This window comes from Ambystoma mexicanum, chromosome 5q (genome assembly GCF_040938575.1).
Source record: "Ambystoma mexicanum isolate Mex_15411 chromosome 5q, UKY_AmexF1_1, whole genome shotgun sequence".
NCBI lineage: Eukaryota > Metazoa > Chordata > Amphibia > Caudata > Ambystomatidae > Ambystoma > Ambystoma mexicanum.
Genome location: NC_090933.1, coordinates 527,286,090 through 527,308,003, shown reverse-complemented (window position 1 = coordinate 527,308,003; position 21,914 = coordinate 527,286,090). Strand labels below are relative to the sequence as shown.

Below are 21,914 nucleotides of genomic sequence, written 5' to 3'. Positions count from 1 at the left end.
GCAGGCACGTTCGGGACTACACAGCGCCCCCCAGCAAAATAATAGCCTGCACCCACCCTCTACTCCCGCATATAACTTTGGCAGAAGTTTGAACAAAATTCCAGGATCCACCCCTGATGGGACTCGAACCCACGATCCTTGGTTTAAGTAGGCCACTGCCTTATCCATAAGGCCACTGGGGCCGCTCAGCCAACAGCTCGAGAGTTCTTTCTTTTCCTCTTCTCTCACTGGTGTCACCTGTACTGGCCCACTGATAACTACAGGAGCATTGGATCACGTCCAAAGCTGCACTGTCCCATAACACGCGTGCAACCTGCACCTGCTTGCACTCGGCTGGACACTTCCGCTTTATGGGACACACGTTGGAAAGTGGACTCCGTTTCCAGACCTCAATCTTCCCTGTTTAGTATTCTGACGCTCTATTGGAAAATATGTCCATCTGGTAAAAATGACAAATGCACTCCAAAGCTGGGCCTTTGGCTCCAAGCAGCGTGCAAGTGGCCTTAAACAGCAGGCAAGCACCTTCTCAATTCAGCTCTCGGGTCTATGGGGTTGGTGTGCAGCCTCTTGATCACAAGCGCAGGTCCAGCGTGAAAGGGCGTGGCAGTGGAGTCACTCTGCTATTAAAACCTAGTTGGCCAATCTTCATTGCAATGGATGGCCATCTGCAGCTTTATTTGTAGCTCCATTACTTTTTGTTTTGGGCAAAAAGGTGACATTGTGATTTTTCCCCTGGCAGATGAAGAGAAGCGACTTTATGCACTACAGGTCCCTGGACAGCCAAGCAAGTGCGAGATAAAGACTAAGCTGTCCTTTAAGATCACTTGCGCAGAAGGGGAATTAGCTCAGATGGTAGAGCGCTCGCTTTGCATGCGAGAGGTAGCGGGATCGATGCCCGCATTCTCCAGCAAGAAACTTTTCTTTCATTTGACTTTTTTTATTCAAAACTCTTAAATCCTCGCAAATGAGGCATGCGCTGCTGGCTTCAGGGTGTTTACTATCATCCCAAAAGTCTTCCGTCCATTTTCTACTATGCCAAAACGTTACACATTTCTGCACCAAGGCTGGCAGCTGGCGTGAAACTATGCAACAGAGAGAAATAAAATGAGAAGCAAGCACCTTCTCTATTCAGCTCTCGGGTCTATGGGGCCGGCATTTAAAGTCTCCGACCAGCAGGCACGTTCGGGACTACACAGCGCCCCCCAGCAAAATAATAGCCTGCACCCACCCTCTACTCCCGCATATAACTTTGGCAGAAGTTTGAACAAAATTCCAGGATCCACCCCTGATGGGACTCGAACCCACGATCCTTGGTTTAAGTAGGCCACTGCCTTATCCATAAGGCCACTGGGGCCGCTCAGCCAACAGCTCGAGAGTTCTTTCTTTTCCTCTTCTCTCACTGGTGTCACCTGTACTGGCCCACTGATAACTACAGGAGCATTGGATCACGTCCAAAGCTGCACTGTCCCATAACACGCGTGCAACCTGCACCTGCTTGCACTCGGCTGGACACTTCCGCATTATGGGACACACGTTGGAAAGTGGACTCCGTTTCCAGACCTCAATCTTCCCTGTTTAGTATTCTGACGCTCTATTGGAAAATATGTCCATCTGGTAAAAATGACAAATGCACTCCAAAGCTGGGCCTTTGGCTCCAAGCAGCGTGCAAGTGGCCTTAAACAGCAGGCAAGCACCTTCTCAATTCAGCTCTCGGGTCTATGGGGTTGGTGTGCAGCCTCTTGATCACAAGCGCAGGTCCAGCGTGAAAGGGCGTGGCAGTGGAGTCACTCTGCTATTAAGACCTAGTTGGCCAATCTTCATTGCAATGGATGGCCATCTGCAGCTTTATTTGTAGCTCCATTACTTTTTGTTTTGGGCAAAAAGGTGACATTGTGATTTTTCCCCTGGCAGATGAAGAGAAGCGACTTTATGCACTACAGGTCCCTGGACAGCCAAGCAAGTGCGAGATAAAGACTAAGCTGTCCTTTAAGATCATTTGCTCAGAAGGGGAATTAGCTCAGATGGTAGAGCGCTCGCTTTGCATGCGAGAGGTAGCGGGATCGATGCCCGCATTCTCCAGCAAGAAACTTTTCTTTCATTTGACTTTTTTTATTCAAAACTCTTAAATCCTCGCAAATGAGGCATGCGCTGCTGGCTTCAGGGTGTTTACTATCATCCCAAAAGTCTTCCGTCCATTTTCTACTATGCCAAAACGTTACACATTTCTGCACCAAGGCTGGCAGCTGGCGTGAAACTATGCAACAGAGAGAAATAAAATGAGAAGCAAGCACCTTCTCTATTCAGCTCTCGGGTCTATGGGGCCGGCATTTAAAGTCTCCGACCAGCAGGCACGTTCGGGACTACACAGCGCCCCCCAGCAAAATAATAGCCTGCACCCACCCTCTACTCCCGCATATAACTTTGGCAGAAGTTTGAACAAAATTCCAGGATCCACCCCTGATGGGACTCGAACCCACGATCCTTGGTTTAAGTAGGCCACTGCCTTATCCATAAGGCCACTGGGGCCGCTCAGCCAACAGCTCGAGAGTTCTTTCTTTTCCTCTTCTCTCACTGGTGTCACCTGTACTGGCCCACTGATAACTACAGGAGCATTGGATCACGTCCAAAGCTGCACTGTCCCATAACACGCGTGCAACCTGCACCTGCTTGCACTCGGCTGGACACTTCCGCTTTATGGGACACACGTTGGAAAGTGGACTCCGTTTCCAGACCTCAATCTTCCCTGTTTAGTATTCTGACGCTCTATTGGAAAATATGTCCATCTGGTAAAAATGACAAATGCACTCCAAAGCTGGGCCTTTGGCTCCAAGCAGCGTGCAAGTGGCCTTAAACAGCAGGCAAGCACCTTCTCAATTCAGCTCTCGGGTCTATGGGGTTGGTGTGCAGCCTCTTGATCACAAGCGCAGGTCCAGCGTGAAAGGGCGTGGCAGTGGAGTCACTCTGCTATTAAAACCTAGTTGGCCAATCTTCATTGCAATGGATGGCCATCTGCAGCTTTATTTGTAGCTCCATTACTTTTTGTTTTGGGCAAAAAGGTGACATTGTGATTTTTCCCCTGGCAGATGAAGAGAAGCGACTTTATGCACTACAGGTCCCTGGACAGCCAAGCAAGTGCGAGATAAAGACTAAGCTGTCCTTTAAGATCACTTGCGCAGAAGGGGAATTAGCTCAGATGGTAGAGCGCTCGCTTTGCATGCGAGAGGTAGCGGGATCGATGCCCGCATTCTCCAGCAAGAAACTTTTCTTTCATTTGACTTTTTTTATTCAAAACTCTTAAATCCTCGCAAATGAGGCATGCGCTGCTGGCTTCAGGGTGTTTACTATCATCCCAAAAGTCTTCCGTCCATTTTCTACTATGCCAAAACGTTACACATTTCTGCACCAAGGCTGGCAGCTGGCGTGAAACTATGCAACAGAGAGAAATAAAATGAGAAGCAAGCACCTTCTCTATTCAGCTCTCGGGTCTATGGGGCCGGCATTTAAAGTCTCCGACCAGCAGGGCACGTTCGGGACTACACAGCGCCCCCCAGCAAAATAATAGCCTGCACCCACCCTCTACTCCCGCATATAACTTTGGCAGAAGTTTGAACAAAATTCCAGGATCCACCCCTGATGGGACTCGAACCCACGATCCTTGGTTTAAGTAGGCCACTGCCTTATCCATAAGGCCACTGGGGCCGCTCAGCCAACAGCTCGAGAGTTCTTTCTTTTCCTCTTCTCTCACTGGTGTCACCTGTACTGGCCCACTGATAACTACAGGAGCATTGGATCACGTCCAAAGCTGCACTGTCCCATAACACGCGTGCAACCTGCACCTGCTTGCACTCGGCTGGACACTTCCGCTTTATGGGACACACGTTGGAAAGTGGACTCCGTTTCCAGACCTCAATCTTCCCTGTTTAGTATTCTGACGCTCTATTGGAAAATATGTCCATCTGGTAAAAATGACAAATGCACTCCAAAGCTGGGCCTTTGGCTCCAAGCAGCGTGCAAGTGGCCTTAAACAGCAGGCAAGCACCTTCTCAATTCAGCTCTCGGGTCTATGGGGTTGGTGTGCAGCCTCTTGATCACAAGCGCAGGTCCAGCGTGAAAGGGCGTGGCAGTGGAGTCACTCTGCTATTAAGACCTAGTTGGCCAATCTTCATTGCAATGGATGGCCATCTGCAGCTTTATTTGTAGCTCCATTACTTTTTGTTTTGGGCAAAAAGGTGACATTGTGATTTTTCCCCTGGCAGATGAAGAGAAGCGACTTTATGCACTACAGGTCCCTGGACAGCCAAGCAAGTGCGAGATAAAGACTAAGCTGTCCTTTAAGATCACTTGCGCAGAAGGGGAATTAGCTCAGATGGTAGAGCGCTCGCTTTGCATGCGAGAGGTAGCGGGATCGATGCCCGCATTCTCCAGCAAGAAACTTTTCTTTCATTTGACTTTTTTTATTCAAAACTCTTAAATCCTCGCAAATGAGGCATGCGCTGCTGGCTTCAGGGTGTTTACTATCATCCCAAAAGTCTTCCGTCCATTTTCTACTATGCCAAAACGTTACACATTTCTGCACCAAGGCTGGCAGCTGGCGTGAAACTATGCAACAGAGAGAAATAAAATGAGAAGCAAGCACCTTCTCTATTCAGCTCTCGGGTCTATGGGGCCGGCATTTAAAGTCTCCGACCAGCAGGCACGTTCGGGACTACACAGCGCCCCCCAGCAAAATAATAGCCTGCACCCACCCTCTACTCCCGCATATAACTTTGGCAGAAGTTTGAACAAAATTCCAGGATCCACCCCTGATGGGACTCGAACCCACGATCCTTGGTTTAAGTAGGCCACTGCCTTATCCATAAGGCCACTGGGGCCGCTCAGCCAACAGCTCGAGAGTTCTTTCTTTTCCTCTTCTCTCACTGGTGTCACCTGTACTGGCCCACTGATAACTACAGGAGCATTGGATCACGTCCAAAGCTGCACTGTCCCATAACACGCGTGCAACCTGCACCTGCTTGCACTCGGCTGGACACTTCCGCTTTATGGGACACACGTTGGAAAGTGGACTCCGTTTCCAGACCTCAATCTTCCCTGTTTAGTATTCTGACGCTCTATTGGAAAATATGTCCATCTGGTAAAAATGACAAATGCACTCCAAAGCTGGGCCTTTGGCTCCAAGCAGCGTGCAAGTGGCCTTAAACAGCAGGCAAGCACCTTCTCAATTCAGCTCTCGGGTCTATGGGGTTGGTGTGCAGCCTCTTGATCACAAGCGCAGGTCCAGCGTGAAAGGGCGTGGCAGTGGAGTCACTCTGCTATTAAGACCTAGTTGGCCAATCTTCATTGCAATGGATGGCCATCTGCAGCTTTATTTGTAGCTCCATTACTTTTTGTTTTGGGCAAAAAGGTGACATTGTGATTTTTCCCCTGGCAGATGAAGAGAAGCGACTTTATGCACTACAGGTCCCTGGACAGCCAAGCAAGTGCGAGATAAAGACTAAGCTGTCCTTTAAGATCACTTGCGCAGAAGGGGAATTAGCTCAGATGGTAGAGCGCTCGCTTTGCATGCGAGAGGTAGCGGGATCGATGCCCGCATTCTCCAGCAAGAAACTTTTCTTTCATTTGACTTTTTTTATTCAAAACTCTTAAATCCTCGCAAATGAGGCATGCGCTGCTGGCTTCAGGGTGTTTACTATCATCCCAAAAGTCTTCCGTCCATTTTCTACTATGCCAAAACGTTACACATTTCTGCACCAAGGCTGGCAGCTGGCGTGAAACTATGCAACAGAGAGAAATAAAATGAGAAGCAAGCACCTTCTCTATTCAGCTCTCGGGTCTATGGGGCCGGCATTTAAAGTCTCCGACCAGCAGGCACGTTCGGGACTACACAGCGCCCCCCAGCAAAATAATAGCCTGCACCCACCCTCTACTCCCGCATATAACTTTGGCAGAAGTTTGAACAAAATTCCAGGATCCACCCCTGATGGGACTCGAACCCACGATCCTTGGTTTAAGTAGGCCACTGCCTTATCCATAAGGCCACTGGGGCCGCTCAGCCAACAGCTGGAGAGTTCTTTCTTTTCCTCTTCTCTCACTGGTGTCACCTGTACTGGCCCACTGATAACTACAGGAGCATTGGATCACGTCCAAAGCTGCACTGTCCCATAACACGCGTGCAACCTGCACCTGCTTGCACTCGGCTGGACACTTCCGCATTATGGGACACACGTTGGAAAGTGGACTCCGTTTCCAGACCTCAATCTTACCTGTTTAGTATTCTGACGCTCTATTGGAAAATATGTCCATCTGGTAAAAATGACAAATGCACTCCAAAGCTGGGCCTTTGGCTCCAAGCAGCGTGCAAGTGGCCTTAAACAGCAGGCAAGCACCTTCTCAATTCAGCTCTCAGGTCTATGGGGTTGGTGTGCAGCCTCTTGATCACAAGCGCAGGTCCAGCGTGAAAGGGCGTGGCAGTGGAGTCACTCTGCTATTAAGACCTAGTTGGCCAATCTTCATTGCAATGGATGGCCATCTGCAGCTTTATTTGTAGCTCCATTACTTTTTGTTTTGGGCAAAAAGGTGACATTGTGATTTTTCCCCTGGCAGATGAAGAGAAGCGACTTTATGCACTACAGGTCCCTGGACAGCCAAGCAAGTGCGAGATAAAGACTAAGCTGTCCTTTAAGATCATTCGCTCAGAAGGGGAATTAGCTCAGATGGTAGAGCGCTCGCTTTGCATGCGAGAGGTAGCGGGATCGATGCCCGCATTCTCCAGCAAGAAACTTTTCTTTCATTTGACTTTTTTTATTCAAAACTCTTAAATCCTCGCAAATGAGGCATGCGCTGCTGGCTTCAGGGTGTTTACTATCATCCCAAAAGTCTTCCGTCCATTTTCTACTATGCCAAAACGTTACACATTTCTGCACCAAGGCTGGCAGCTCGCGTGAAACTATGCAACAGAGAGAAATAAAATGAGAAGCAAGCACCTTCTCTATTCAGCTCTCGGGTCTATGGGGCCGGCATTTAAAGTCTCCGACCAGCAGGGCACGTTCGGGACTACACAGCGCCCCCCAGCAAAATAATAGCCTGCACCCACCCTCTACTCCCGCATATAACTTTGGCAGAAGTTTGAACAAAATTCCAGGATCCACCCCTGATGGGACTCGAACCCACGATCCTTGGTTTAAGTAGGCCACTGCCTTATCCATAAGGCCACTGGGGCCGCTCAGCCAACAGCTCGAGAGTTCTTTCTTTTCCTCTTCTCTCACTGGTGTCACCTGTACTGGCCCACTGATAACTACAGGAGCATTGGATCACGTCCAAAGCTGCACTGTCCCATAACACGCGTGCAACCTGCACCTGCTTGCACTCGGCTGGACACTTCCGCATTATGGGACACACGTTGGAAAGTGGACTCCGTTTCCAGACCTCAATCTTCCCTGTTTAGTATTCTGACGCTCTATTGGAAAATATGTCCATCTGGTAAAAATGACAAATGCACTCCAAAGCTGGGCCTTTGGCTCCAAGCAGCGTGCAAGTGGCCTTAAACAGCAGGCAAGCACCTTCTCAATTCAGCTCTCGGGTCTATGGGGTTGGTGTGCAGCCTCTTGATCACAAGCGCAGGTCCAGCGTGAAAGGGCGTGGCAGTGGAGTCACTCTGCTATTAAGACCTAGTTGGCCAATCTTCATTGCAATGGATGGCCATCTGCAGCTTTATTTGTAGCTCCATTACTTTTTGTTTTGGGCAAAAAGGTGACATTGTGATTTTTCCCCTGGCAGATGAAGAGAAGCGACTTTATGCACTACAGGTCCCTGGACAGCCAAGCAAGTGCGAGATAAAGACTAAGCTGTCCTTTAAGATCATTTGCTCAGAAGGGGAATTAGCTCAGATGGTAGAGCGCTCGCTTTGCATGCGAGAGGTAGCGGGATCGATGCCCGCATTCTCCAGCAAGAAACTTTTCTTTCATTTGACTTTTTTTATTCAAAACTCTTAAATCCTCGCAAATGAGGCATGCGCTGCTGGCTTCAGGGTGTTTACTATCATCCCAAAAGTCTTCCGTCCATTTTCTACTATGCCAAAACGTTACACATTTCTGCACCAAGGCTGGCAGCTGGCGTGAAACTATGCAACAGAGAGAAATAAAATGAGAAGCAAGCACCTTCTCTATTCAGCTCTCGGGTCTATGGGGCCGGCATTTAAAGTCTCCGACCAGCAGGCACGTTCGGGACTACACAGCGCCCCCCAGCAAAATAATAGCCTGCACCCACCCTCTACTCCCGCATATAACTTTGGCAGAAGTTTGAACAAAATTCCAGGATCCACCCCTGATGGGACTCGAACCCACGATCCTTGGTTTAAGTAGGCCACTGCCTTATCCATAAGGCCACTGGGGCCGCTCAGCCAACAGCTCGAGAGTTCTTTCTTTTCCTCTTCTCTCACTGGTGTCACCTGTACTGGCCCACTGATAACTACAGGAGCATTGGATCACGTCCAAAGCTGCACTGTCCCATAACACGCGTGCAACCTGCACCTGCTTGCACTCGGCTGGACACTTCCGCTTTATGGGACACACGTTGGAAAGTGGACTCCGTTTCCAGACCTCAATCTTCCCTGTTTAGTATTCTGACGCTCTATTGGAAAATATGTCCATCTGGTAAAAATGACAAATGCACTCCAAAGCTGGGCCTTTGGCTCCAAGCAGCGTGCAAGTGGCCTTAAACAGCAGGCAAGCACCTTCTCAATTCAGCTCTCGGGTCTATGGGGTTGGTGTGCAGCCTCTTGATCACAAGCGCAGGTCCAGCGTGAAAGGGCGTGGCAGTGGAGTCACTCTGCTATTAAAACCTAGTTGGCCAATCTTCATTGCAATGGATGGCCATCTGCAGCTTTATTTGTAGCTCCATTACTTTTTGTTTTGGGCAAAAAGGTGACATTGTGATTTTTCCCCTGGCAGATGAAGAGAAGCGACTTTATGCACTACAGGTCCCTGGACAGCCAAGCAAGTGCGAGATAAAGACTAAGCTGTCCTTTAAGATCACTTGCGCAGAAGGGGAATTAGCTCAGATGGTAGAGCGCTCGCTTTGCATGCGAGAGGTAGCGGGATCGATGCCCGCATTCTCCAGCAAGAAACTTTTCTTTCATTTGACTTTTTTTATTCAAAACTCTTAAATCCTCGCAAATGAGGCATGCGCTGCTGGCTTCAGGGTGTTTACTATCATCCCAAAAGTCTTCCGTCCATTTTCTACTATGCCAAAACGTTACACATTTCTGCACCAAGGCTGGCAGCTGGCGTGAAACTATGCAACAGAGAGAAATAAAATGAGAAGCAAGCACCTTCTCTATTCAGCTCTCGGGTCTATGGGGCCGGCATTTAAAGTCTCCGACCAGCAGGCACGTTCGGGACTACACAGCGCCCCCCAGCAAAATAATAGCCTGCACCCACCCTCTACTCCCGCATATAACTTTGGCAGAAGTTTGAACAAAATTCCAGGATCCACCCCTGATGGGACTCGAACCCACGATCCTTGGTTTAAGTAGGCCACTGCCTTATCCATAAGGCCACTGGGGCCGCTCAGCCAACAGCTCGAGAGTTCTTTCTTTTCCTCTTCTCTCACTGGTGTCACCTGTACTGGCCCACTGATAACTACAGGAGCATTGGATCACGTCCAAAGCTGCACTGTCCCATAACACGCGTGCAACCTGCACCTGCTTGCACTCGGCTGGACACTTCCGCATTATGGGACACACGTTGGAAAGTGGACTCCGTTTCCAGACCTCAATCTTCCCTGTTTAGTATTCTGACGCTCTATTGGAAAATATGTCCATCTGGTAAAAATGACAAATGCACTCCAAAGCTGGGCCTTTGGCTCCAAGCAGCGTGCAAGTGGCCTTAAACAGCAGGCAAGCACCTTCTCAATTCAGCTCTCGGGTCTATGGGGTTGGTGTGCAGCCTCTTGATCACAAGCGCAGGTCCAGCGTGAAAGGGCGTGGCAGTGGAGTCACTCTGCTATTAAGACCTAGTTGGCCAATCTTCATTGCAATGGATGGCCATCTGCAGCTTTATTTGTAGCTCCATTACTTTTTGTTTTGGGCAAAAAGGTGACATTGTGATTTTTCCCCTGGCAGATGAAGAGAAGCGACTTTATGCACTACAGGTCCCTGGACAGCCAAGCAAGTGCGAGATAAAGACTAAGCTGTCCTTTAAGATCATTTGCTCAGAAGGGGAATTAGCTCAGATGGTAGAGCGCTCGCTTTGCATGCGAGAGGTAGCGGGATCGATGCCCGCATTCTCCAGCAAGAAACTTTTCTTTCATTTGACTTTTTTTATTCAAAACTCTTAAATCCTCGCAAATGAGGCATGCGCTGCTGGCTTCAGGGTGTTTACTATCATCCCAAAAGTCTTCCGTCCATTTTCTACTATGCCAAAACGTTACACATTTCTGCACCAAGGCTGGCAGCTGGCGTGAAACTATGCAACAGGGAGAAATAAAATGAGAAGCAAGCACCTTCTCTATTCAGCTCTCGGGTCTATGGGGCCGGCATTTAAAGTCTCCGACCAGCAGGGCACGTTCGGGACTACACAGCGCCCCCCAGCAAAATAATAGCCTGCACCCACCCTCTACTCCCGCATATAACTTTGGCAGAAGTTTGAACAAAATTCCAGGATCCACCCCTGATGGGACTCGAACCCACGATCCTTGGTTTAAGTAGGCCACTGCCTTATCCATAAGGCCACTGGGGCCGCTCAGCCAACAGCTGGAGAGTTCTTTCTTTTCCTCTTCTCTCACTGGTGTCACCTGTACTGGCCCACTGATAACTACAGGAGCATTGGATCACGTCCAAAGCTGCACTGTCCCATAACACGCGTGCAACCTGCACCTGCTTGCACTCGGCTGGACACTTCCGCATTATGGGACACACGTTGGAAAGTGGACTCCGTTTCCAGACCTCAATCTTCCCTGTTTAGTATTCTGACGCTCTATTGGAAAATATGTCCATCTGGTAAAAATGACAAATGCACTCCAAAGCTGGGCCTTTGGCTCCAAGCAGCGTGCAAGTGGCCTTAAACAGCAGGCAAGCACCTTCTCAATTCAGCTCTCAGGTCTATGGGGTTGGTGTGCAGCCTCTTGATCACAAGCGCAGGTCCAGCGTGAAAGGGCGTGGCAGTGGAGTCACTCTGCTATTAAGACCTAGTTGGCCAATCTTCATTGCAATGGATGGCCATCTGCAGCTTTATTTGTAGCTCCATTACTTTTTGTTTTGGGCAAAAAGGTGACATTGTGATTTTTCCCCTGGCAGATGAAGAGAAGCGACTTTATGCACTACAGGTCCCTGGACAGCCAAGCAAGTGCGAGATAAAGACTAAGCTGTCCTTTAAGATCATTTGCTCAGAAGGGGAATTAGCTCAGATGGTAGAGCGCTCGCTTTGCATGCGAGAGGTAGCGGGATCGATGCCCGCATTCTCCAGCAAGAAACTTTTCTTTCATTTGACTTTTTTTATTCAAAACTCTTAAATCCTCGCAAATGAGGCATGCGCTGCTGGCTTCAGGGTGTTTACTATCATCCCAAAAGTCTTCCGTCCATTTTCTACTATGCCAAAACGTTACACATTTCTGCACCAAGGCTGGCAGCTGGCGTGAAACTATGCAACAGAGAGAAATAAAATGAGAAGCAAGCACCTTCTCTATTCAGCTCTCGGGTCTATGGGGCCGGCATTTAAAGTCTCCGACCAGCAGGCACGTTCGGGACTACACAGCGCCCCCCAGCAAAATAATAGCCTGCACCCACCCTCTACTCCCGCATATAACTTTGGCAGAAGTTTGAACAAAATTCCAGGATCCACCCCTGATGGGACTCGAACCCACGATCCTTGGTTTAAGTAGGCCACTGCCTTATCCATAAGGCCACTGGGGCCGCTCAGCCAACAGCTCGAGAGTTCTTTCTTTTCCTCTTCTCTCACTGGTGTCACCTGTACTGGCCCACTGATAACTACAGGAGCATTGGATCACGTCCAAAGCTGCACTGTCCCATAACACGCGTGCAACCTGCACCTGCTTGCACTCGGCTGGACACTTCCGCTTTATGGGACACACGTTGGAAAGTGGACTCCGTTTCCAGACCTCAATCTTCCCTGTTTAGTATTCTGACGCTCTATTGGAAAATATGTCCATCTGGTAAAAATGACAAATGCACTCCAAAGCTGGGCCTTTGGCTCCAAGCAGCGTGCAAGTGGCCTTAAACAGCAGGCAAGCACCTTCTCAATTCAGCTCTCGGGTCTATGGGGTTGGTGTGCAGCCTCTTGATCACAAGCGCAGGTCCAGCGTGAAAGGGCGTGGCAGTGGAGTCACTCTGCTATTAAAACCTAGTTGGCCAATCTTCATTGCAATGGATGGCCATCTGCAGCTTTATTTGTAGCTCCATTACTTTTTGTTTTGGGCAAAAAGGTGACATTGTGATTTTTCCCCTGGCAGATGAAGAGAAGCGACTTTATGCACTACAGGTCCCTGGACAGCCAAGCAAGTGCGAGATAAAGACTAAGCTGTCCTTTAAGATCACTTGCGCAGAAGGGGAATTAGCTCAGATGGTAGAGCGCTCGCTTTGCATGCGAGAGGTAGCGGGATCGATGCCCGCATTCTCCAGCAAGAAACTTTTCTTTCATTTGACTTTTTTTATTCAAAACTCTTAAATCCTCGCAAATGAGGCATGCGCTGCTGGCTTCAGGGTGTTTACTATCATCCCAAAAGTCTTCCGTCCATTTTCTACTATGCCAAAACGTTACACATTTCTGCACCAAGGCTGGCAGCTGGCGTGAAACTATGCAACAGAGAGAAATAAAATGAGAAGCAAGCACCTTCTCTATTCAGCTCTCGGGTCTATGGGGCCGGCATTTAAAGTCTCCGACCAGCAGGCACGTTCGGGACTACACAGCGCCCCCCAGCAAAATAATAGCCTGCACCCACCCTCTACTCCCGCATATAACTTTGGCAGAAGTTTGAACAAAATTCCAGGATCCACCCCTGATGGGACTCGAACCCACGATCCTTGGTTTAAGTAGGCCACTGCCTTATCCATAAGGCCACTGGGGCCGCTCAGCCAACAGCTCGAGAGTTCTTTCTTTTCCTCTTCTCTCACTGGTGTCACCTGTACTGGCCCACTGATAACTACAGGAGCATTGGATCACGTCCAAAGCTGCACTGTCCCATAACACGCGTGCAACCTGCACCTGCTTGCACTCGGCTGGACACTTCCGCATTATGGGACACACGTTGGAAAGTGGACTCCGTTTCCAGACCTCAATCTTCCCTGTTTAGTATTCTGACGCTCTATTGGAAAATATGTCCATCTGGTAAAAATGACAAATGCACTCCAAAGCTGGGCCTTTGGCTCCAAGCAGCGTGCAAGTGGCCTTAAACAGCAGGCAAGCACCTTCTCAATTCAGCTCTCGGGTCTATGGGGTTGGTGTGCAGCCTCTTGATCACAAGCGCAGGTCCAGCGTGAAAGGGCGTGGCAGTGGAGTCACTCTGCTATTAAGACCTAGTTGGCCAATCTTCATTGCAATGGATGGCCATCTGCAGCTTTATTTGTAGCTCCATTACTTTTTGTTTTGGGCAAAAAGGTGACATTGTGATTTTTCCCCTGGCAGATGAAGAGAAGCGACTTTATTCACTACAGGTCCCTGGACAGCCAAGCAAGTGCGAGATAAAGACTAAGCTGTCCTTTAAGATCATTTGCTCAGAAGGGGAATTAGCTCAGATGGTAGAGCGCTCGCTTTGCATGCGAGAGGTAGCGGGATCGATGCCCGCATTCTCCAGCAAGAAACTTTTCTTTCATTTGACTTTTTTTATTCAAAACTCTTAAATCCTCGCAAATGAGGCATGCGCTGCTGGCTTCAGGGTGTTTACTATCATCCCAAAAGTCTTCCGTCCATTTTCTACTATGCCAAAACGTTACACATTTCTGCACCAAGGCTGGCAGCTGGCGTGAAACTATGCAACAGGGAGAAATAAAATGAGAAGCAAGCACCTTCTCTATTCAGCTCTCGGGTCTATGGGGCCGGCATTTAAAGTCTCCGACCAGCAGGGCACGTTCGGGACTACACAGCGCCCCCCAGCAAAATAATAGCCTGCACCCACCCTCTACTCCCGCATATAACTTTGGCAGAAGTTTGAACAAAATTCCAGGATCCACCCCTGATGGGACTCGAACCCACGATCCTTGGTTTAAGTAGGCCACTGCCTTATCCATAAGGCCACTGGGGCCGCTCAGCCAACAGCTGGAGAGTTCTTTCTTTTCCTCTTCTCTCACTGGTGTCACCTGTACTGGCCCACTGATAACTACAGGAGCATTGGATCACGTCCAAAGCTGCACTGTCCCATAACACGCGTGCAACCTGCACCTGCTTGCACTCGGCTGGACACTTCCGCATTATGGGACACACGTTGGAAAGTGGACTCCGTTTCCAGACCTCAATCTTCCCTGTTTAGTATTCTGACGCTCTATTGGAAAATATGTCCATCTGGTAAAAATGACAAATGCACTCCAAAGCTGGGCCTTTGGCTCCAAGCAGCGTGCAAGTGGCCTTAAACAGCAGGCAAGCACCTTCTCAATTCAGCTCTCAGGTCTATGGGGTTGGTGTGCAGCCTCTTGATCACAAGCGCAGGTCCAGCGTGAAAGGGCGTGGCAGTGGAGTCACTCTGCTATTAAGACCTAGTTGGCCAATCTTCATTGCAATGGATGGCCATCTGCAGCTTTATTTGTAGCTCCATTACTTTTTGTTTTGGGCAAAAAGGTGACATTGTGATTTTTCCCCTGGCAGATGAAGAGAAGCGACTTTATGCACTACAGGTCCCTGGACAGCCAAGCAAGTGCGAGATAAAGACTAAGCTGTCCTTTAAGATCATTCGCTCAGAAGGGGAATTAGCTCAGATGGTAGAGCGCTCGCTTTGCATGCGAGAGGTAGCGGGATCGATGCCCGCATTCTCCAGCAAGAAACCTTTCTTTCATTTGACTTTTTTTATTCAAAACTCTTAAATCCTCGCAAATGAGGCATGCGCTGCTGGCTTCAGGGTGTTTACTATCATCCCAAAAGTCTTCCGTCCATTTTCTACTATGCCAAAACGTTACACATTTCTGCACCAAGGCTGGCAGCTGGCGTGAAACTATGCAACAGAGAGAAATAAAATGAGAAGCAAGCACCTTCTCTATTCAGCTCTCGGGTCTATGGGGCCGGCATTTAAAGTCTCCGACCAGCAGGCACGTTCGGGACTACACAGCGCCCCCCAGCAAAATAATAGCCTGCACCCACCCTCTACTCCCGCATATAACTTTGGCAGAAGTTTGAACAAAATTCCAGGATCCACCCCTGATGGGACTCGAACCCACGATCCTTGGTTTAAGTAGGCCACTGCCTTATCCATAAGGCCACTGGGGCCGCTCAGCCAACAGCTCGAGAGTTCTTTCTTTTCCTCTTCTCTCACTGGTGTCACCTGTACTGGCCCACTGATAACTACAGGAGCATTGGATCACGTCCAAAGCTGCACTGTCCCATAACACGCGTGCAACCTGCACCTGCTTGCACTCGGCTGGACACTTCCGCTTTATGGGACACACGTTGGAAAGTGGACTCCGTTTCCAGACCTCAATCTTCCCTGTTTAGTATTCTGACGCTCTATTGGAAAATATGTCCATCTGGTAAAAATGACAAATGCACTCCAAAGCTGGGCCTTTGGCTCCAAGCAGCGTGCAAGTGGCCTTAAACAGCAGGCAAGCACCTTCTCAATTCAGCTCTCGGGTCTATGGGGTTGGTGTGCAGCCTCTTGATCACAAGCGCAGGTCCAGCGTGAAAGGGCGTGGCAGTGGAGTCACTCTGCTATTAAAACCTAGTTGGCCAATCTTCATTGCAATGGATGGCCATCTGCAGCTTTATTTGTAGCTCCATTACTTTTTGTTTTGGGCAAAAAGGTGACATTGTGATTTTTCCCCTGGCAGATGAAGAGAAGCGACTTTATGCACTACAGGTCCCTGGACAGCCAAGCAAGTGCGAGATAAAGACTAAGCTGTCCTTTAAGATCACTTGCGCAGAAGGGGAATTAGCTCAGATGGTAGAGCGCTCGCTTTGCATGCGAGAGGTAGCGGGATCGATGCCCGCATTCTCCAGCAAGAAACTTTTCTTTCATTTGACTTTTTTTATTCAAAACTCTTAAATCCTCGCAAATGAGGCATGCGCTGCTGGCTTCAGGGTGTTTACTATCATCCCAAAAGTCTTCCGTCCATTTTCTACTATGCCAAAACGTTACACATTTCTGCACCAAGGCTGGCAGCTGGCGTGAAACTATGCAACAGAGAGAAATAAAATGAGAAGCAAGCACCTTCTCTATTCAGCTCTCGGGTCTATGGGGCCGGCATTTAAAGTCTCCGACCAGCAGGCACGTTCGGGACTACACAGCGCCCCCCAGCAAAATAATAGCCTGCACCCACCCTCTACTCCCGCATATAACTTTGGCAGAAGTTTGAACAAAATTCCAGGATCCACCCCTGATGGGACTCGAACCCACGATCCTTGGTTTAAGTAGGCCACTGCCTTATCCATAAGGCCACTGGGGCCGCTCAGCCAACAGCTCGAGAGTTCTTTCTTTTCCTCTTCTCTCACTGGTGTCACCTGTACTGGCCCACTGATAACTACAGGAGCATTGGATCACGTCCAAAGCTGCACTGTCCCATAACACGCGTGCAACCTGCACCTGCTTGCACTCGGCTGGACACTTCCGCATTATGGGACACACGTTGGAAAGTGGACTCCGTTTCCAGACCTCAATCTTCCCTGTTTAGTATTCTGACGCTCTATTGGAAAATATGTCCATCTGGTAAAAATGACAAATGCACTCCAAAGCTGGGCCTTTGGCTCCAAGCAGCGTGCAAGTGGCCTTAAACAGCAGGCAAGCACCTTCTCAATTCAGCTCTCGGGTCTATGGGGTTGGTGTGCAGCCTCTTGATCACAAGCGCAGGTCCAGCGTGAAAGGGCGTGGCAGTGGAGTCACTCTGCTATTAAGACCTAGTTGGCCAATCTTCATTGCAATGGATGGCCATCTGCAGCTTTATTTGTAGCTCCATTACTTTTTGTTTTGGGCAAAAAGGTGACATTGTGATTTTTCCCCTGGCAGATGAAGAGAAGCGACTTTATGCACTACAGGTCCCTGGACAGCCAAGCAAGTGCGAGATAAAGACTAAGCTGTCCTTTAAGATCATTTGCTCAGAAGGGGAATTAGCTCAGATGGTAGAGCGCTCGCTTTGCATGCGAGAGGTAGCGGGATCGATGCCCGCATTCTCCAGCAAGAAACTTTTCTTTCATTTGACTTTTTTTATTCAAAACTCTTAAATCCTCGCAAATGAGGCATGCGCTGCTGGCTTCAGGGTGTTTACTATCATCCCAAAAGTCTTCCGTCCATTTTCTACTATGCCAAAACGTTACACATTTCTGCACCAAGGCTGGCAGCTGGCGTGAAACTATGCAACAGAGAGAAATAAAATGAGAAGCAAGCACCTTCTCTATTCAGCTCTCGGGTCTATGGGGCCGGCATTTAAAGTCTCCGACCAGCAGGCACGTTCGGGACTACACAGCGCCCCCCAGCAAAATAATAGCCTGCACCCACCCTCTACTCCCGCATATAACTTTGGCAGAAGTTTGAACAAAATTCCAGGATCCACCCCTGATGGGACTCGAACCCACGATCCTTGGTTTAAGTAGGCCACTGCCTTATCCATAAGGCCACTGGGGCCGCTCAGCCAACAGCTCGAGAGTTCTTTCTTTTCCTCTTCTCTCACTGGTGTCACCTGTACTGGCCCACTGATAACTACAGGAGCATTGGATCACGTCCAAAGCTGCACTGTCCCATAACACGCGTGCAACCTGCACCTGCTTGCACTCGGCTGGACACTTCCGCTTTATGGGACACACGTTGGAAAGTGGACTCCGTTTCCAGACCTCAATCTTCCCTGTTTAGTATTCTGACGCTCTATTGGAAAATATGTCCATCTGGTAAAAATGACAAATGCACTCCAAAGCTGGGCCTTTGGCTCCAAGCAGCGTGCAAGTGGCCTTAAACAGCAGGCAAGCACCTTCTCAATTCAGCTCTCGGGTCTATGGGGTTGGTGTGCAGCCTCTTGATCACAAGCGCAGGTCCAGCGTGAAAGGGCGTGGCAGTGGAGTCACTCTGCTATTAAAACCTAGTTGGCCAATCTTCATTGCAATGGATGGCCATCTGCAGCTTTATTTGTAGCTCCATTACTTTTTGTTTTGGGCAAAAAGGTGACATTGTGATTTTTCCCCTGGCAGATGAAGAGAAGCGACTTTATGCACTACAGGTCCCTGGACAGCCAAGCAAGTGCGAGATAAAGACTAAGCTGTCCTTTAAGATCACTTGCGCAGAAGGGGAATTAGCTCAGATGGTAGAGCGCTCGCTTTGCATGCGAGAGGTAGCGGGATCGATGCCCGCATTCTCCAGCAAGAAACTTTTCTTTCATTTGACTTTTTTTATTCAAAACTCTTAAATCCTCGCAAATGAGGCATGCGCTGCTGGCTTCAGGGTGTTTACTATCATCCCAAAAGTCTTCCGTCCATTTTCTACTATGCCAAAACGTTACACATTTCTGCACCAAGGCTGGCAGCTGGCGTGAAACTATGCAACAGAGAGAAATAAAATGAGAAGCAAGCACCTTCTCTATTCAGCTCTCGGGTCTATGGGGCCGGCATTTAAAGTCTCCGACCAGCAGGGCACGTTCGGGACTACACAGCGCCCCCCAGCAAAATAATAGCCTGCACCCACCCTCTACTCCCGCATATAACTTTGGCAGAAGTTTGAACAAAATTCCAGGATCCACCCCTGATGGGACTCGAACCCACGATCCTTGGTTTAAGTAGGCCACTGCCTTATCCATAAGGCCACTGGGGCCGCTCAGCCAACAGCTCGAGAGTTCTTTCTTTTCCTCTTCTCTCACTGGTGTCACCTGTACTGGCCCACTGATAACTACAGGAGCATTGGATCACGTCCAAAGCTGCACTGTCCCATAACACGCGTGCAACCTGCACCTGCTTGCACTCGGCTGGACACTTCCGCTTTATGGGACACACGTTGGAAAGTGGACTCCGTTTCCAGACCTCAATCTTCCCTGTTTAGTATTCTGACGCTCTATTGGAAAATATGTCCATCTGGTAAAAATGACAAATGCACTCCAAAGCTGGGCCTTTGGCTCCAAGCAGCGTGCAAGTGGCCTTAAACAGCAGGCAAGCACCTTCTCAATTCAGCTCTCGGGTCTATGGGGTTGGTGTGCAGCCTCTTGATCACAAGCGCAGGTCCAGCGTGAAAGGGCGTGGCAGTGGAGTCACTCTGCTATTAAGACCTAGTTGGCCAATCTTCATTGCAATGGATGGCCATCTGCAGCTTTATTTGTAGCTCCATTACTTTTTGTTTTGGGCAAAAAGGTGACATTGTGATTTTTCCCCTGGCAGATGAAGAGAAGCGACTTTATGCACTACAGGTCCCTGGACAGCCAAGCAAGTGCGAGATAAAGACTAAGCTGTCCTTTAAGATCACTTGCGCAGAAGGGGAATTAGCTCAGATGGTAGAGCGCTCGCTTTGCATGCGAGAGGTAGCGGGATCGATGCCCGCATTCTCCAGCAAGAAACTTTTCTTTCATTTGACTTTTTTTATTCAAAACTCTTAAATCCTCGCAAATGAGGCATGCGCTGCTGGCTTCAGGGTGTTTACTATCATCCCAAAAGTCTTCCGTCCATTTTCTACTATGCCAAAACGTTACACATTTCTGCACCAAGGCTGGCAGCTGGCGTGAAACTATGCAACAGAGAGAAATAAAATGAGAAGCAAGCACCTTCTCTATTCAGCTCTCGGGTCTATGGGGCCGGCATTTAAAGTCTCCGACCAGCAGGCACGTTCGGGACTACACAGCGCCCCCCAGCAAAATAATAGCCTGCACCCACCCTCTACTCCCGCATATAACTTTGGCAGAAGTTTGAACAAAATTCCAGGATCCACCCCTGATGGGACTCGAACCCACGATCCTTGGTTTAAGTAGGCCACTGCCTTATCCATAAGGCCACTGGGGCCGCTCAGCCAACAGCTCGAGAGTTCTTTCTTTTCCTCTTCTCTCACTGGTGTCACCTGTACTGGCCCACTGATAACTACAGGAGCATTGGATCACGTCCAAAGCTGCACTGTCCCATAACACGCGTGCAACCTGCACCTGCTTGCACTCGGCTGGACACTTCCGCATTATGGGACACACGTTGGAAAGTGGACTCCGTTTCCAGACCTCAATCTTCCCTGTTTAGTATTCTGACGCTCTATTGGAAAATATGTCCATCTGGTAAAAATGACAAATGCACTCCAAAGCTGGGCCTTTGGCTCCAAGCAGCGTGCAAGTGGCCTTAAACAGCAGGCAAGCACCTTCTCAATTCAGCTCTCGGGTCTATGGGGTTGGTGTGCAGCCTCTTGATCACAAGCGCAGGTCCAGCGTGAAAGGGCGTGGCAGTGGAGTCACTCTGCTATTAAGACCTAGTTGGCCAATCTTCATTGCAATGGATGGCCATCTGCAGCTTTATTTGTAGCTCCATTACTTTTTGTTTTGGGCAAAAAGGTGACATTGTGATTTTTCCCCTGGCAGATGAAGAGAAGCGACTTTATGCACTACAGGTCCCTGGACAGCCAAGCAAGTGCGAGATAAAGACTAAGCTGTCCTTTAAGATCATTTGCTCAGAAGGGGAATTAGCTCAGATGGTAGAGCGCTCGCTTTGCATGCGAGAGGTAGCGGGATCGATGCCCGCATTCTCCAGCAAGAAACTTTTCTTTCATTTGACTTTTTTTATTCAAAACTCTTAAATCCTCGCAAATGAGGCATGCGCTGCTGGCTTCAGGGTGTTTACTATCATCCCAAAAGTCTTCCGTCCATTTTCTACTATGCCAAAACGTTACACATTTCTGCACCAAGGCTGGCAGCTGGCGTGAAACTATGCAACAGGGAGAAATAAAATGAGAAGCAAGCACCTTCTCTATTCAGCTCTCGGGTCTATGGGGCCGGCATTTAAAGTCTCCGACCAGCAGGGCACGTTCGGGACTACACAGCGCCCCCCAGCAAAATAATAGCCTGCACCCACCCTCTACTCCCGCATATAACTTTGGCAGAAGTTTGAACAAAATTCCAGGATCCACCCCTGATGGGACTCGAACCCACGATCCTTGGTTTAAGTAGGCCACTGCCTTATCCATAAGGCCACTGGGGCCGCTCAGCCAACAGCTGGAGAGTTCTTTCTTTTCCTCTTCTCTCACTGGTGTCACCTGTACTGGCCCACTGATAACTACAGGAGCATTGGATCACGTCCAAAGCTGCACTGTCCCATAACACGCGTGCAACCTGCACCTGCTTGCACTCGGCTGGACACTTCCGCATTATGGGACACACGTTGGAAAGTGGACTCCGTTTCCAGACCTCAATCTTCCCTGTTTAGTATTCTGACGCTCTATTGGAAAATATGTCCATCTGGTAAAAATGACAAATGCACTCCAAAGCTGGGCCTTTGGCTCCAAGCAGCGTGCAAGTGGCCTTAAACAGCAGGCAAGCACCTTCTCAATTCAGCTCTCAGGTCTATGGGGTTGGTGTGCAGCCTCTTGATCACAAGCGCAGGTCCAGCGTGAAAGGGCGTGGCAGTGGAGTCACTCTGCTATTAAGACCTAGTTGGCCAATCTTCATTGCAATGGATGGCCATCTGCAGCTTTATTTGTAGCTCCATTACTTTTTGTTTTGGGCAAAAAGGTGACATTGTGATTTTTCCCCTGGCAGATGAAGAGAAGCGACTTTATGCACTACAGGTCCCTGGACAGCCAAGCAAGTGCGAGATAAAGACTAAGCTGTC

At 49.1% G+C, this 21,914-nt stretch overlaps 18 non-coding genes across 18 annotated transcripts; all 18 read left to right on the top strand.

The window, feature by feature from the left end:
* Positions 1-834: 834 nt before the first annotated feature.
* On the top strand, positions 835-907 carry TRNAA-UGC (transfer RNA alanine (anticodon UGC)). Its single transcript has one exon. It is a non-coding gene; the product is annotated as a tRNA-Ala (tRNA).
* A 1,099-nt stretch (positions 908-2,006) lies between these two features.
* TRNAA-UGC (transfer RNA alanine (anticodon UGC)) lies at positions 2,007-2,079 on the top strand. The gene has a single exon. It is a non-coding gene; the product is annotated as a tRNA-Ala (tRNA).
* Positions 2,080-3,178: 1,099 nt separating this feature from the next.
* On the top strand, positions 3,179-3,251 carry TRNAA-UGC (transfer RNA alanine (anticodon UGC)). The gene has a single exon. It is a non-coding gene; the product is annotated as a tRNA-Ala (tRNA).
* A 1,100-nt stretch (positions 3,252-4,351) lies between these two features.
* Positions 4,352-4,424, top strand: TRNAA-UGC (transfer RNA alanine (anticodon UGC)). Its single transcript has one exon. It is a non-coding gene; the product is annotated as a tRNA-Ala (tRNA).
* A 1,099-nt stretch (positions 4,425-5,523) lies between these two features.
* Positions 5,524-5,596, top strand: TRNAA-UGC (transfer RNA alanine (anticodon UGC)). The gene has a single exon. It is a non-coding gene; the product is annotated as a tRNA-Ala (tRNA).
* A 1,099-nt stretch (positions 5,597-6,695) lies between these two features.
* TRNAA-UGC (transfer RNA alanine (anticodon UGC)) lies at positions 6,696-6,768 on the top strand. Its single transcript has one exon. It is a non-coding gene; the product is annotated as a tRNA-Ala (tRNA).
* Positions 6,769-7,868: 1,100 nt separating this feature from the next.
* TRNAA-UGC (transfer RNA alanine (anticodon UGC)) lies at positions 7,869-7,941 on the top strand. Its single transcript has one exon. It is a non-coding gene; the product is annotated as a tRNA-Ala (tRNA).
* A 1,099-nt stretch (positions 7,942-9,040) lies between these two features.
* On the top strand, positions 9,041-9,113 carry TRNAA-UGC (transfer RNA alanine (anticodon UGC)). Its single transcript has one exon. It is a non-coding gene; the product is annotated as a tRNA-Ala (tRNA).
* Positions 9,114-10,212: 1,099 nt separating this feature from the next.
* On the top strand, positions 10,213-10,285 carry TRNAA-UGC (transfer RNA alanine (anticodon UGC)). The gene has a single exon. It is a non-coding gene; the product is annotated as a tRNA-Ala (tRNA).
* Positions 10,286-11,385: 1,100 nt separating this feature from the next.
* Positions 11,386-11,458, top strand: TRNAA-UGC (transfer RNA alanine (anticodon UGC)). The gene has a single exon. It is a non-coding gene; the product is annotated as a tRNA-Ala (tRNA).
* Positions 11,459-12,557: 1,099 nt separating this feature from the next.
* TRNAA-UGC (transfer RNA alanine (anticodon UGC)) lies at positions 12,558-12,630 on the top strand. Its single transcript has one exon. It is a non-coding gene; the product is annotated as a tRNA-Ala (tRNA).
* A 1,099-nt stretch (positions 12,631-13,729) lies between these two features.
* TRNAA-UGC (transfer RNA alanine (anticodon UGC)) lies at positions 13,730-13,802 on the top strand. Its single transcript has one exon. It is a non-coding gene; the product is annotated as a tRNA-Ala (tRNA).
* A 1,100-nt stretch (positions 13,803-14,902) lies between these two features.
* On the top strand, positions 14,903-14,975 carry TRNAA-UGC (transfer RNA alanine (anticodon UGC)). Its single transcript has one exon. It is a non-coding gene; the product is annotated as a tRNA-Ala (tRNA).
* A 1,099-nt stretch (positions 14,976-16,074) lies between these two features.
* Positions 16,075-16,147, top strand: TRNAA-UGC (transfer RNA alanine (anticodon UGC)). Its single transcript has one exon. It is a non-coding gene; the product is annotated as a tRNA-Ala (tRNA).
* A 1,099-nt stretch (positions 16,148-17,246) lies between these two features.
* Positions 17,247-17,319, top strand: TRNAA-UGC (transfer RNA alanine (anticodon UGC)). Its single transcript has one exon. It is a non-coding gene; the product is annotated as a tRNA-Ala (tRNA).
* A 1,099-nt stretch (positions 17,320-18,418) lies between these two features.
* Positions 18,419-18,491, top strand: TRNAA-UGC (transfer RNA alanine (anticodon UGC)). Its single transcript has one exon. It is a non-coding gene; the product is annotated as a tRNA-Ala (tRNA).
* Positions 18,492-19,591: 1,100 nt separating this feature from the next.
* On the top strand, positions 19,592-19,664 carry TRNAA-UGC (transfer RNA alanine (anticodon UGC)). The gene has a single exon. It is a non-coding gene; the product is annotated as a tRNA-Ala (tRNA).
* Positions 19,665-20,763: 1,099 nt separating this feature from the next.
* TRNAA-UGC (transfer RNA alanine (anticodon UGC)) lies at positions 20,764-20,836 on the top strand. The gene has a single exon. It is a non-coding gene; the product is annotated as a tRNA-Ala (tRNA).
* Positions 20,837-21,914: the final 1,078 nt, after the last annotated feature.